Source organism: Oncorhynchus clarkii, chromosome 22 (genome assembly GCF_045791955.1).
Source record: "Oncorhynchus clarkii lewisi isolate Uvic-CL-2024 chromosome 22, UVic_Ocla_1.0, whole genome shotgun sequence".
In the NCBI taxonomy this organism is placed as follows: Eukaryota; Metazoa; Chordata; class Actinopteri; order Salmoniformes; family Salmonidae; genus Oncorhynchus; species Oncorhynchus clarkii.
The window spans coordinates 49456769-49471879 of NC_092168.1; positions in this window are offsets into that span (position 1 = coordinate 49456769).

A 15111-nucleotide genomic window follows, 5' to 3' on the forward strand; every position below is an offset into this window, starting at 1 on the left:
AACCATTTATTTAGTTTTTTTTGCGGCGTTACACACAAAAAAACAAGTTATCATCTTAAAAAAGGGATCCTTACAGGTTCTTTATTAGGACGTGTAACAGACTACTTAGATAAAATAGGGCTCCAGAATGCTCCTGAATTTGCCTATATCTTTATGTACACTGTAATCATATGCTAATATATTCGGGGGGGGGTGGGGGCTAATTCAACCGCTGAGTAATTGGAAACTCGAACCGCATTAGCTAGATCGCTAACTCTAAACATTAAACCTAGGAGCCATGTATTCACTTAAGTATATTCAGTGTCCGAAAAAAGAAATTAAGAAAAAAGAAATTACTTTGCACTTGTAGCCTAGGCTACTACCCACTGAGGTCTGTACTCACGATGGCCGATGAGCATTTCACACGCTCCGTATCTCAAGGCTGTATCCAATATCTTGGTTGTAAACTAGTTGCTTTAGTATAGAGTACCTACTAAAAGCGGAGAATCTTCTCTCTTCAACAGTGACAACAGTTGTTATTTTGCAAAGCAGTTTTTCCTACAACAGTGTTTTTTTGTTTTAAACATTACAGCCTACATTCAGAACATATCTTTTAATACAAATGCATATTAATACAAATTGTGAAATAGGACAAATATAAGCCCACCAAATTAGTATTAATATTAGTAGCAGTAGTAATAGTCTAAGGCAGGGCGGCAGGTAACCTAGTGGTTAGAGTGTAGGGGTGGCAGGTAGCCTAGTGGTTAGAGTGTGGGGGAGGCAGGTAAACCCAGTGGTTAGAGTGTAAGGGCAGTAGGTAGCCTAGTGGTTAGAGTGTAGGGGAGGCAGGTAACCTAGTAGTTAGAGTGTAGGGGAGGCAGGTAGCTTAGTAGTTAGAGTGTAGGGGAGGCAGGTAACCTAGTGGTTAGAGTGTAGGGGAAGCAGGTAGTCTAGTGGTTAGAGTGTAGGGGAGGCAGGTTAGCCTAGTAGTTAGAGTGTATGGGAGGCAGGTAACCTAGTGGTTAGAGTGTAGGGGCAGTAGGTAGCCTAGTGGTTAGAGTGTAGGGGAGGCAGGCAGCCTAGTGGTTAGATTGTTGGGGTGGCAGGTAACCTAGTGGTTAGAGTGTAGGGGAGGCAGGTAGCCTAGTGGTTAGATTGTTGGGGTGGCAGGTAACCTAGTGGTTAGAGTGTAGGGGAGGCAGGTAGCCTAGTGGTTAGATTGTTGGGGTGGCAGGTAACCTAGTGGTTAGAGTGTAGGGGAGGCAGGTAGCCTAGTGGTTAGAGTGTAGGGGCGGCAGGTAACCTAGTAGTTAGAGTGTAGGGGAGGCAGGTAACCTAGTGGTTAAAGTGTAGGGGAGGCAGGTAGCCTAGTAGTTAGAGTGTAGGGGAGGCAGGTAACCTAGTAGTTAGAGTGTAGGGGAGGCAGGTAACCTAGTAGTTAGAGTGTAGGGGAGGCAGGTAGCCTAGTGGTTAGAGTGTAGGGGGGGCAAGTAGCCTAGTGGTTAAAGTGTAGGGGAGGCAGGTAGCCTAGTAGTTAGAGTGTAGGGGAGGCAGGTAACCTAGTGGTTAGAGTGTAGGGGCAGTAGGTAGCCTAGTGGTTAGAGTGTAGGGGAGGCAGGTAGCCTAGTGGTTAGATTGTTGGGGTGGCAGGTAACCTAGTGGTTAGAGTGTAGGGGAGGCAGGTAGCCTAGTGGTTAGATTGTTGGGGTGGCAGGTAACCTAGTGGTTAAAGTGTAGGGGAGGCAGGTAGCCTAGTGGTTAGAGTGTAGGGGGGGCAAGTAGCCTAGTGGTTAAAGTGTAGGGGAGGCAGGTAGCCTAGTAGTTAGAGTGTAGGGGAGGCAGGTAACCTAGTAGTTAGAGTGTAGGGGAGGCAGGTAACCTAGTGGTTAGAGTGTAGGGGAGGCAGGTTGGTAGATCGAATCCCCAAGCTGACAAGGTAAATATCTCTCCTTCTGCCCCTGAACAAGGCAGTTAACCCACTGTTCCTAGACTGTTATTGTAAATAAATATTTATTCTTACGTGCCTAGTTAAATAAAAATAAGGTTGTGTGTATGTATATCAGCCACCGTATCCTTTTTCTCTTCCTGGGGAGAGGGAGTGAATCACAGCTGGGTGAAACATGTACAGGGGCAGAATCATTACAGGAATCATGAGGATAATGCAGATCACTGTTTGGCAAGTTTTTTTTAGTAGCCTACAACAACAAAAATAAGATGTTTGCAGTGAGGTGAGCAGGTAGAATGTGCAGCTCGCATCGATGCGACCAATTACACCGGCAGGTCAAAGGGGCCACAAAATGGGACTAAATGGTGGAGCCCTGTATAGTTATATTACACGGTGATATTATGATGCTGACTCTCCTCCGTTTTCTCTGGGTGTTGGAAGTAGAAAGTTGTCTAAAGGTTTTTTCCACCAAGGGTTTGGGTCAGACCTTGCAGCAACTTGGGTTGCTATTGGTTTTAAGGGCATCTGTTTTTTCTTTTTTTTTTTTCTCGTTATTTACTCATCTGTGTTACCGTGGCAATCCATTGGTTCTCACCACACACACACCCTGACACACACATTGGTTCTTTATTCTAATTTCATTTTAGAATTTACCTTTATTTAACTAGGCAAGTCAGTTAAGAACACATTTATAATCTCCATGACAACACTTACTTTATTTAACTAGGCAAGTCAGTTAAGAACACATTTATAATCTCCGTGACAACACTTACTTCAAACTGCTTTTTCTCCATCCCTGTATTTAAAAAAAGGGTCTGGTAATACACTCAATGTTTTGCCGGGTGGTTTTACTGATCGATGGACTAATGCTTATTGACATGCTGAATGCCTGCCAAACGGGGCCCCAACACTTTGCTGACTCTGCATGTTTAGAGATCGCTGCCTGTTTCCCATGAGTAAGGTAATCACTCACTAGCTCTGAAGATCCACTGTACCCAGATAGTTTATAAAATACTCTTTTGAAGTAGAGTTTCTGTCACTGACAACCAACTCAGAGGGGATATAAGATTGATGAAACCAGTGGAAAGTTGGATAAACGTTCACAGGGTAGGTTAAACAGATGAACATTGATTTGCGAGCATTTGTGGGGAACTGTACTTGGGAGATACTTGATCAAATGTATGAAGGGCCATCTGCTCAACATTGCAACGCGTTATGACATCAAAGTCGCATCTGCCTATCCAACAGCAGTAGTCAGAGTTAATCGATAGGAGGAGGAAATCCTCCCCTAGTAGAGAACACCCCATAGAGGGAGGATGGTAAGGGTTCTACGGGTGGTAGAGAACACCCCATAGAGGGAGGATGGTAAAGGTTCTAGGGGTGGTAGAGAATACCCCATAGAGGGAGGATGGTAAGGGTTCTACGGGTGGTAGAGAACACCCCATAGAGGGAGGATGGTAAGGGTTCTATGGGTGGTAGAGAACACCCCATAGAGGGAGGATGGTAAGTGTTCTACGGGTGGTAGAGAACACCTTATAGAGGGAGGATGGTAAGGTTTCTACGGGTGGTGAAGAACACCCCATAGAGGGAGGATGGTAAGGGTTCTACGGGTGGTAGAGAATACCCCATAGAGGGAGGATGGTAAGGTTTCTACGGGTGGTGAAGAACACCCCATAGAGGGAGGATGGTAAGGGTACTACGCGTGGTAGAGAACACCCCATAGAGGGAGGATGGTAAGGGTTCTATGGGTGGTAGAGAACACCCCATAGAGGGAGGATGGTAAGGGTTCTACGGGTTGTAGAGAACACCCCATAGAGGGAGGATGGTAAGGGTTCTATGGGTGGTAGAGAACACCCCATAGAGGGAGGATGGTAAGGGTTCACGGGTGGTGAAGAACACCCCATAGAGGGAGGATGGAAAGGGTTCTACGCGTGGTAGAGAACACCCCATCGAGGGAGGATGGTAAGGGTTCTACGGGTGGTAGAGAACACCCAGACTAGAACCAGAAAAACACACAGCCAGACTAGAACCAGAAGAACACACAGCCAGACTAGAACCAGAAAAACACACAGCCAGACTAGAACCAGAAGAACACACAGCCAGACTAGAACCAGAAGAACACACAGCCAGACTAAAACCAGAAAAACGTACTGCCAGACTAGAACCAGAAGAACATACTGCCAGACTAGAACCAGAATAATGTGCTGCCAGAGAACGAGAACAAGAATGTGAGCTTCTTAAAACAGAGCTGGAAGCGCTTCGAATTAAGTTAGGCCATACCGGACCTCTGATACTGAAGGGTCTCTGATACTGACCCCCCCCCCCCCCCCTCTCTCTCTCTCTCTCTGTCTCTGTCTCTCTCTCTCACTCTCTCTCTCTGTCTCTCTCTCTCTCTCTCTCTGTCTCTCTCTCTCTCTCTTGCTATCGCCCTCCCTCGAAGTTAGGCCATCCTGCACCCTCAAAAGAGTTTGATCTGGGTCAGAAAAGCCGGCTTGTACCACCTTTCAACAAGAAGGAGGTGGACGTATATTTTAATCTGCTTGGCTGATTGCGATATCTGATCACTGCTCCTCCAAAGTGTTCTTGTGGGAAAAGTTCAGAAAATGTACTCCACTTTATCTCTTGATCCGAGTTCAGATTAAAGCTGCGAGTTGGTCCCGGAGGCATACAGACAACAGTTCCGCAAATGGCAAAATAATCAGAATCGCAAAGTCGTGTTGAATTTGGAACAAGCAACAAGCATTTCTTTTTTTTTTTCTCTCCTACTACAAGGCAGTGATTGGCAGAAACCCTTTTTTTTTTCGTATCCGCCTGTTTGTCATTACTGCCGTGAGAGAAGGACACATTGTCTCTCAGTGAGGTTGAGGGTGATGTACAGTGAAGCTGATTGGCTGAGAGACCTGTCAGTCACAGGAAGTTAGGTGTTATATGAGATGTGAGAGAATACACCATGAGCAACAGGGATAACAGAAATAAAAAAAAACTGAAAAATTAGAAAGAGAGAAAGAGCTGTTTCTTGTTGTGGGACCACTCCAACCCATCAAGTCTCTGGTTGGGACTGGTGTATCTCCAGAACAAGATTCTGGATCATATGTGTGTGTGATACTGTACCTTTGTTTCAGATGGATTCGCTTCTCTGCAGAGTGGTGATTATGTTAAGCGGTCTGTGAAGATTCTGCAGGACACTGGGGCAAACCCGAGTCCTTCATTTTAAAGGGTGTTTAGCCTTTTTTGTCTGCTACTCCAACAACAGGTAACAAACAGTATATAGTGTATCACCAGTTCAATGCGTGGAGACGGGTTGCATGGAAGTTTCTTTGTATAATGTGAAACTCGAGTCTGATCTTGTTTCTGGTTTCGTCTTCGTTGAAGTGAGGCCTAGCCTACCGCGGGGTTCTCATTAATTTTGGGAAATTATTTGGCTGGAGGGAAGGTTGCGCCAAATCCTGTAATTTGTAAGGAACCCAGAGTAGAGGAACCTGATGGGTTATCAGAGAAGTACACATGCTATGTCTAAGAAGAGCAAGTCTAGTGTTGAGGAGGATGTCAGCGATCCCACCATGTTTGATCTGTCTGAGACGTTTATGCGGTCCTGATTTCGGTAAACCTCCTGAGATGACATCTCCGTTGAAAACCTCAAAGCTGAGTGAGTTTTGTTGGACTTCTAAAGAGGGTCCCTACAGTTGACACTTTGTTGCCTAGGAAGCAGCTGATTGCAGAACAGAGTAAAGATGCTTCCCCAGTCTTTTTGCTAAGATACGTCCAGTGGAGGAGTTTGATCTTCGTGTGGGTTAATTAGATAAATGTGGTTTCCTGATGAGGAAGGCCATTCTCGCGCCACTTCTGGGCAAAACGATTGGCCAAAGTGTATCTCATATTGTCTTTTGACAAAATATGCTTAGCTTTGATCACTACAGTCGCCTTCTTGGGGTCAACAAGACATATAACGTATCTTGCATTACTTCTTCTGGTCTGAAACAGGATGTTCATGTTTCCCAGCGGATTAGGAAAACTGAACCAAACTCTGCCGGTTTCACCTTTTGCAGCCTATTCCTGCTTTTGCCGAAAAAAACATTCCGTAGGATTCTGGTGGACTGTGTTGGTCCTTTGCCTAAAGCAAAGGTTGGTAACCAATTGATCCTAACCATCATGTGTGATGGCATTAGTTTTCGCTGAGGTCATTCCACTGAGGAAATCACGGCTCCCAGTATTGTTAAAGTGAAATTATTTTCAACATATGGACTTCCGCAGGCAGTGCAATCAGACAAAGGTTCACATTTCCTGTCAAAGTTGTTCCAGCAAGTTATAAAGCAGTTGAGTGTTACCCATTGCCTCTCTAGTACATACACTACATGACCAAACGTATGTGGACACCTGCTCGTCGAACATCTCATTCCAAAATCATGGACATTATTAATATGTAGCTGGGCCCCCCCTTTTGCTGCTGTAACAGCCTCCACTCTTCTTTGGAAGGCTTTCCACTAGATGTTGGAACATTGCTGCTATAACAGCCTCCACTCTTCTTTGGAAGGTTTTCCACTAGATGTTGGAACATTGCTGCTATAACAGCCTCCACTCTTCTGGGAAGGCTTTCCACTAGATGGTGGAACATTGCTGCGGGGACTTGCTGAGAGCATTATTGGGCGCTGATGTTGGGGGCAACACGGCCTGGTTCGCAGTCGTCGTTCCGATTCTACCCAAAGGTGTTCGATGGGGTTGAGGTCGGGGCTCTGTGTAGGCCAGTCAAGTTCTTCCACACCGATCTCAACAAACCATTTCTGTATGGACCTGGCTTTGTACACAGGGGGCATTGTCATGCTGAAACAGGAAAGGTTCTTCCCATAAAAGTTGGAAGCACAGAATCGTCTAGAATGTCATTGTCTGCTTTAGCGTTAAGATTTCCCTTTACCGGAACAAAGCCCCAGATCATTATTCCTCCTCCACCAAACTTTACAGCTGTCACCTAAACTTTTCCACTTCACAATAACAACATAAACAGTTGACCGGGGGAAGCTCTAGCATGGCAGAAATGTAATGAACTGACTTGTTGGAAAGGTGGTCCTACAACGGTACCATGTTGACGCTTTGAAAGTCATTGAGCTCTTTAGTAAGGACATTCTACTGCCACTGTTTCTCTATGGTTGTTTCCTCAATTGTATGAACCTGTCAGCAACGGGGTGTGGCTGAAATAGACGAATCCACTAATTTGAAGGGATGTTCACATACTTTTGCATATAGTGTTTCACCCGTTCGGGAATCTCTCGGTTTCTGTCCAAATGCTTGTGTTTGGACATCATGTCAGAGGTCCTTTGAGCTGAGAGAGAGGTTGCTGCAGGACAACACCTCAAACACGAAAACAAATCTGTTGGAGCACGTTAGTGCTTTTCGATACAGATCGCACTGCCCCTGTGAGTCTATATGCACCTTTGACTCACAATGCTCTCTGGCTAATGAGCTTAAGCTCTAAAAGTGCAAAAATTGAATGAAAAAAATGAACTGAAATTACATCGAAATAGGCAAATTCATTGTGTGATGACTGGAGATCGGAGGTGGGGTTTCTCTCTGCTGTGGAGCAGAGTGAAGAGTTATCCCTGTTGCTCATGGTGTATTCTCACATCTCATATAACACCTCACTTCCTGTGACTGACAGGTCTCTCAGCCAATCAGCTTCACTGTACATCACCCCCCCTGTACATCACCCTCAACCTATTAGAAGTAGGTGGTACATCACCATCAACCTATTAGAGGTAGATGGTACATGACCCTCAACCTATTAGAAGTAGGTGGTACATCACCATAGCTGTATATATTTTGTCTTGCAACACAGCACGGTTTGGCAGTTTTTCAATGCGTGTGTGTGTGTGTGTTAGAGTGCTTGAACAAAACCCCCTCAATGCACTGAGGTCATGAATCATAGTCCTAACCGATATATCATAGTCCTAACCTATATATCATAGTCCTAACCGATATATCATAGTCCTAACCTATATATCATAGTCCTAACCTATATATCATAGTCCTAACCGATATATCATAGTCCTAACTGATATATCATAGTCCTAACCTATATACAGTGCCTTGCGAAAGTATTCGGCCCCCTTGAACTTTGCGACCTTTTGCCACATTTCAGGCTTCAAACATAAAGATATAAAACTGTATTTTTTTGTGAAGAATCAACAACAAGTGGGACACAATCATGAAGTGGAACGACATTTATTGGATATTTCAAACTTTTTTAACAAATCAAAAACTGAAAAATTAGGCGTGCAAAATTATTCAGCCCCCTTAAGTTAATACTTTGTAGCGCCACCTTTTGCTGCGATTACAGATGTAAGTCGCTTGGGGTATGTCTCTATCAGTTTTGCACATCGAGAGACTGACATTTTTTCCCATTAATCCTTGCAAAACAGCTCGAGCTTAGTGAGGTTGGATGGAGAGCATTTGTGAACAGCAGTTTTCAGTTCTTTCCACAGATTCTGGATTGGATTCAGGTCTGGACTTTGACTTGGCCATTCTAACACCTGGCTATGTTTATTTTTGAACCATTCCATTGTAGATTTTGCTTTATGTTTTGGATCATTGTCTTGTTGGAAGACAAATCTCCGTCCCAGTCTCAGGTCTTTTGCAGACTCCATCAGGTTTTCTTCCAGAATGGTCCTGTATTTGGCTCCATCCATCTTCCCATCAATTTTAACCATCTTCCCTGTCCCTGCTGAAGAAAAGCAGGCCCAAACCATGATGCTGCCACCACCAAGTTTGACAGTGGGGATGGTGTGTTCAGCTGTGTTGCTTTTACGCCAAACATAACGTTTTGCATTGTTGCCAAAAAGTTCAATTTTGGTTTCATCTGACCAGAGCACCTTCTTCCACATGTTTGGTGTGTCTCCCAGGTGGCTTGTGGCAAACTTTAAACTACATTTTTTATGGATATCTTTAAGAAATGGCTTTCTTCTTGCCACTCTTGCCACTCTTCCATAAAGGCCAGATTTGTGCAATATACGACTGATTGTTGTCCTATGGACAGAGTCTCCCACCTCAGCTGTAGATCTCTGCAGTTCATCCAGAGTGATCATGGGCCTCTTGGCTGCATCTCTGATCAGTCTTCTCCTTGTATGAGCTGAAAGTTTAGAGGTACGGCCAGGTCTTGGTAGATTTGCAGTGGTCTGATACTCCTTCCATTTCAATATTATCGCTTGCACAGTGCTCCTTGGGATGTTTAAAGCTTGGAAAATCTTTTTATATCCAAATCCGGCTTTAAACTTCTTCACAACAGTATCTCGGACCTGCCTGGTGTGTTCCTTGTTCTTCATGATGCTCTCTGCGCTTTTGACGGACCTCTGAGACTATCATAGTGCAGGTGCATTTATACAGAGACTTGATTACACACAGGTGGATTGTATTTATCATCATTAGTCATTTAGGTCAACATTGGATCATTCAGAGATCCTCACTGAACTTCTGGAGAGAGTTTGCTGCACTGAAAGTAAAGGGGCTGAATAATTTTGCATGCCCAATTTTTCAGTTTTTGATTTGTTAAAAAAGTTTGAAATATCCAATAAATGTCGTTCCACTTCATGATTGTGTCCCACTTGTTGTTGATTCTTCACAAAACAATACAGTTTTATATCTTTATGTTTGAAGCCTGAAATGTGGCAAAAGGTCGCAAAGTTCAAGGGGGCCGAATACTTTCGCAAGGCACTGTATCGACCCCTATCAGCCTCTCCACCCTCACCCAACCCCTATCCTCCTCTCCTCCCTCACTCAACCCCTATCCTCCTCTCCTCTCCTCCCTCACCCAACCCCTATCATCCTCCCCATACCCCGGTCTCCTACCACTTCACCTAGACAGCACCGGAGCACTCTGACAGGAATGTCTTCATCTGCTTGATGAACTCCTTCTATATCAGAGAGAACACTTCACTCAATCTAGGACTATTCTCTCTATGGCGTGCCACTTTAGACTGGACCCTGGTCAAACAAAAAAGCCAGAGTCCACTTCTCCTCTCTCTAGTATATTCTATCTCTATGTATCTATCCAGCTCTGTCTGTGTGGATCACTTGTTAATGGGAGTGAAGAGTACAGCAAGATGAAAGGGTCTGGTGAAAGGCTGTGAGATGGCCGGCCTGCTCTCTCTGCTCTTAAAAGTTCTCTCTACGTCCCTACTTCCTGAGTTGGGAGTCCAACTCTCTTAGTCTCAGTCTCTCTGTCTCTCTGTCTCTCTGTCTCTCTGTCTCTCTCTCTCTCTCTTTCTCTCTCTCTCTCTCTCTCTCTCTCTCTCTCTCTCTGTCTCTGTCTCTCTGTGTCTCTGTTTCTCTGTTTCTCTGTCTCTCTGTCTCTCTGTCTCTCTGTCTCTCTGTCTCTCTCTCTCACTCTCTCTGTCTCTCTGTCTCTCTGTGTCTCTGTCTCTCTCTCTCTCACTCTCATAGTGGAGCACTCAGTTTCACAGCACAGTTTGGCAGCTCTTAGGCGGAGTTTGTCAATGTGTGATGTGTGTGTGTGTGTGTGTGTGTGTGTGTTGCTGTGCTTGAACAATAGAGCTTGATGATGAGAATTCAACTCCCTCCTTGGCCCCTGTTAGACCTACGTCCTACACACCCCAAAACTCCATCACACACACATTCCGAGCACACACACAGAGACACACACACACACAGACACACACACACACACACACACACACACACAGAGCTAGAGACACACACATACACACACACAGAGACACACACACACACACACACACACACACACACACACACACACACACACACACACACACACACACACACACACACGTAGACACACACTGGGCCCCTGGCTGAGAGAGAGAGAGAGCTCCACTCTCTTAAACAACAACCCAAACCACAGCACCTCTCCTCTGTTTCCAGAGAAAACACATCTCATTACCCTCGCTAGCCATGGAAACTCAACACTAGACAATATTTTCAGGGCGACCTGGAAAATGTGAATATTGGGATTTTTTTAGGGGAGAATTTTAAGACGTCAACCGAGTGAAGTTTCGGATGAGGGACTTACACTGAGTGTACAAAACATTAAGAACACCTGCTCTTACCATGACATAGACTGACCAGGTGAATCCAGGTGAAAGCTGTGATCCTTTATTGATAGCACTTGTTAAATCCACTTCAATCAGTGTAGATGAATGGGAGGAGACAGGTTAATTAAACAAGGATTTTTAAGTCTTGAGACAATTGAGACATGTATTGTGTATGTGTGCCATTCAGAGGGCGAATGGACAAGACAAAATATTTTAAATGCCTTTGAACGGGGTATGGAAGTAAGTGCCAGGTGCACCGGTTTGTGCCAAGAACAGCAACGCTGCTGGGTTTTTCCATACTCAACAAATCCCTGTGTGTATCAAGAACGGTCCACCACCCAAAGGACATCCAGCCAACTTGACACAACTGTGGGGAAGCATTGGAGTCAACATGGGCCAGCATCTCCTCATATCCCTGTGGAACACCTTGTAGAGTCAACATGGACCAGCATCCCTGTGGAACGCTTTTCAACACCTTGTAGAGTCAACATGGACCAGCATCCCTGTGGAATGCTTTTCAACACCTTGTAGAGTCAACATGGACCAGCATCCCTGTGGAACGCTTTTCAACACCTTGTAGAGTCAACATGGACCAGCATCCCTGTGGAACGCTTTCAACACCTTGTAGAGTCAACATGGACCAGCATCCCTGTGGAACGCTTTCCAACACCTTGTAGAGTCAACATGGACCAGCATCTCTGTGGAGGTCATTCGACACATTGTAGAGTCCATGACCCTGACGAACTGAGGCTGTTCTGAGGGAAAAAAGAGAGGGGGGGTTCTTAGTAGAGGAATGTTTTGTACACTGAGTGTTTCTGCTGTGTCTTAGTATATCTGGTGTAGATTCACCCAGTGTCTTAGTATATCTGGTGTAGATTCATCTTAGTATATCTGGTGTAGATTCACCCAGTGTCTTAGTATATCTGGTGTAGATTCATCTTAGTATATCTGGTGTAGATTCACCCAGTGTCTTAGTATATCTGGTGTAGATTCATCTTAGTATATCTGGTGTAGATTCACCCAGTGTCTTAGTATATCTGGTGTAGATTCACCCAGTATCTTAGTACATCTGGTGTAGATTCATCCAGTGTCTTAGTATATCTGGTGTAAATTCACCCAGTGTCTTAGTACATCTGGTGTAGATTCACCCAGTGTCTTAGTATTTCTGGTGTAGATTCATCTTAGTATATCTGGTGTAAATTCACCCAGTGTCTTAGTACATCTGGTGTAGATTCACCCAGTGTCTTAGTATTTCTGGTGTAGATTCACCCAGTGTCTTAGTACATCTGGTGTAAATTCACCCACTGTCTTAGTACATCTGGTGTAGATTCACCCAGTGTCTTTGTATATCTGGTGTATATTCACCCAGTGTCTTTGTACATCTGGTGTAGATTCACCCAGTGTCTTAGTATTTCTGGTGTAGATTCACCCAGTGTCTTAGTACATCTGGTGTAGATTCACCCAGTATCTTAGTATATCTGGTGTAGATTCACCCAGTATCTTAGTATATCTGGTGTAGATTCACCCAGTATCTTAGTATATCTGGTGTAGATTCATCAAGTGTCTTAGTATATCTGGTGTAAATTCATCTTAGTATATCTGGTGTAAATTCATCTTAGTATATCTGGTGTAAATGCATCCAGTGTCTTCGTAAATATCTGGTGTAAATTCATCTTAGTATATCTGGTGTAGATTCATCAAGTGTCTTAGTATATCTGGTGTAAATTCATCTTAGCCAACCCAGACAGGATGACCACATCAGTGGCTCAACCCACTCAGGTGACGCACCCCCTCCAGGGACGGCATGAGAGAGCCCCAGTAAAGCCAGTGACTCAGCCCCTGTAATAGGGTTAGAGGCAGAGAATCCCAGTGGAAAGAGGGGAACCGGCCAGGCAGAGACAGCAAGGGCGGTTCGTTGCTCCAGAGCCTTTCCGTTCACCCTCCCACTCCTGGGCCAGACTACACTCAATCATATGACCCACTGAAGAGATGAGTCTTCAGTAGAGACTTAAAGGTTGAGACCGAGTTTGCGTCTCTGACATGGGTAGGCAGACCGTTCCATAAAAATGGAGCTCTATAGGAGAAAGCCCTGCCTCCAGCTGTTTGCTTAAAAATTCTAGGGACAATTAGGAGGCCTGCGTCTTGTGACCGTAGCGTACGTGTAGGTATGTACGGCAGGACCAAATCAGAGAGATAGGTAGGAGCAAGCCCATGTAATGCTTTGTAGGTTAGCAGTAAAACCCTGAAATCAGCCCTTGCTTTGACAGGAAGCCAGTGTAGAGAGGCTAGCACTGGAGTAATATGATCAAATTTTTTGGTTCTAGTCAGGATTCTAGCAGCCGTATTTAGCACTAACTGAAGTTTATTTAGTGCTTTATCCGGGTAGCCGGAAAGTAGAGCATTGCAGTAGTCTAACCTGGAAGTGACAAAAGCATGGATTCATTTTTCTGCATCATTTTTGGACAGAAAGTTTCTGATTTTTGCAATGTTACTTAGATGGAAAAAAGCTGTCCTTGAAATTGTCTTGATATGTTCTTCAAAAGAGAGATCAGGGTCCAGAGTAACGCCGAGGTCCTTCACAGTTTTATTTGAGACGACTGTACAACCATTAAGATTAATTGTCAGATTCAACAGAAGATCTCTTTGTTTCTTGGGACCTAGAACAAGCATCTCTGTTTTGTCCGAGTTTAAAAGTAGAAAGTTTGCAGCCATCCACTTCCTTATGTCTGAAACACATTCTTCTAGCAAGGGCAATTTTGGGGCTTCACCATGTTTAATTGAAATGTACAGCTGTGTGTCATCCGCATAGCAGTGAAAGTTAACATTATGTTTTCGAATAACATCCCCAAGAGGTAAAATATATAGTGAAAACAATAGTGGTCCTAAAACGGAACCTTGAGGAACACCGAAATTTACAGTTGATTTGTCAGAGGACAAACCATTCACAGAGACAAACTGATATCTTTCCGACAGATAAGATCTAAACCAGGCCAGAACTTGTCCGTGTAGACCAATTTGGGTTTCCAATCTCTCCAAAAGAATGTGGTGATCGATGGTATCAAAAGCAGCACTAAGGTCTAGGAGCACGAGGACAGATGCAGAGCCTCGGTCCGATGCCATTAAAATGTAATTTACCACCTTCACAAGTGCCGTCTCAGTGCTATGATGGGGTCTAAAACCAGACTGAAGCATTTCGTATACATTGTTTGTCTTCAGGAAGGCAGTGAGTTGTTGCGCAACAGCCTTTTCTAAAATGTTTGAGAGGAATGGAAGATTCGATATAGACCGATAGTTTTTTATATTTTCTGGGTCAAGGTTTGGCTTTTTCAAGAGAGGCTTTATTACTGCCACTTTTAGTGAGTTTGGTACACATCCGGTGGATAGAGAGCCGTTTATTATGTTCAACATAGGAGGGCCAAGCGCAGGAAGCAGCTCTTTCAGTAGTTTAGTTGGAATAGGGTCCAGTATGCAGCTTGAAGGTTTAGAGGCCATGATTATGTTCATCATTGTGTCAAGAGATATAGTACTAAAACACTTGAGCGTCTCTCTCTCTTAGTATATCTGGTGTAAATTCATCTTAGTATATCTGGTGTAAATTCATCTTAGTATATCTGGTGTAGATTCACCCAGTGTCTTAGTATATCTGGTGTAAATTCATTTTAGTATATCTGGTGTAAATTCACCCAGTGTCTTAGTATATCTGGTGTAAATTTGTCTTAGTATATCTGGTGTAAATTCATCTTAGTATATCTGGTGTAAATTCACCCAGTGTCTTAGTATATCTGGTGTAAATTCGTCTTAGTATATCTGGTGTAAATTCATCAAGTGTCTTTGTATATCTATGTAAATTCATCTTAGTATATCTGGTGTAAATTCATCCAGTGTCTTAATATATCTGGTGTAAATTCATCTTAGTATATCTGGTGTAAATTAATCCATTGTCTTAGTATATCTGGTGTAAATTCATCTTAGTATATCTGGTGTAAATTCATCTTAGTATATCTGGTGTAAATTCACCCAGTGTCTTAGTATATCTGGTGTAAATTCGTCTTAGTATATCTGGTGTAAATTCATCCAGTGTCTTAGTATATCTGGTGTAAATTCGTCTTAGAATATCTTGTGTAAATTCAT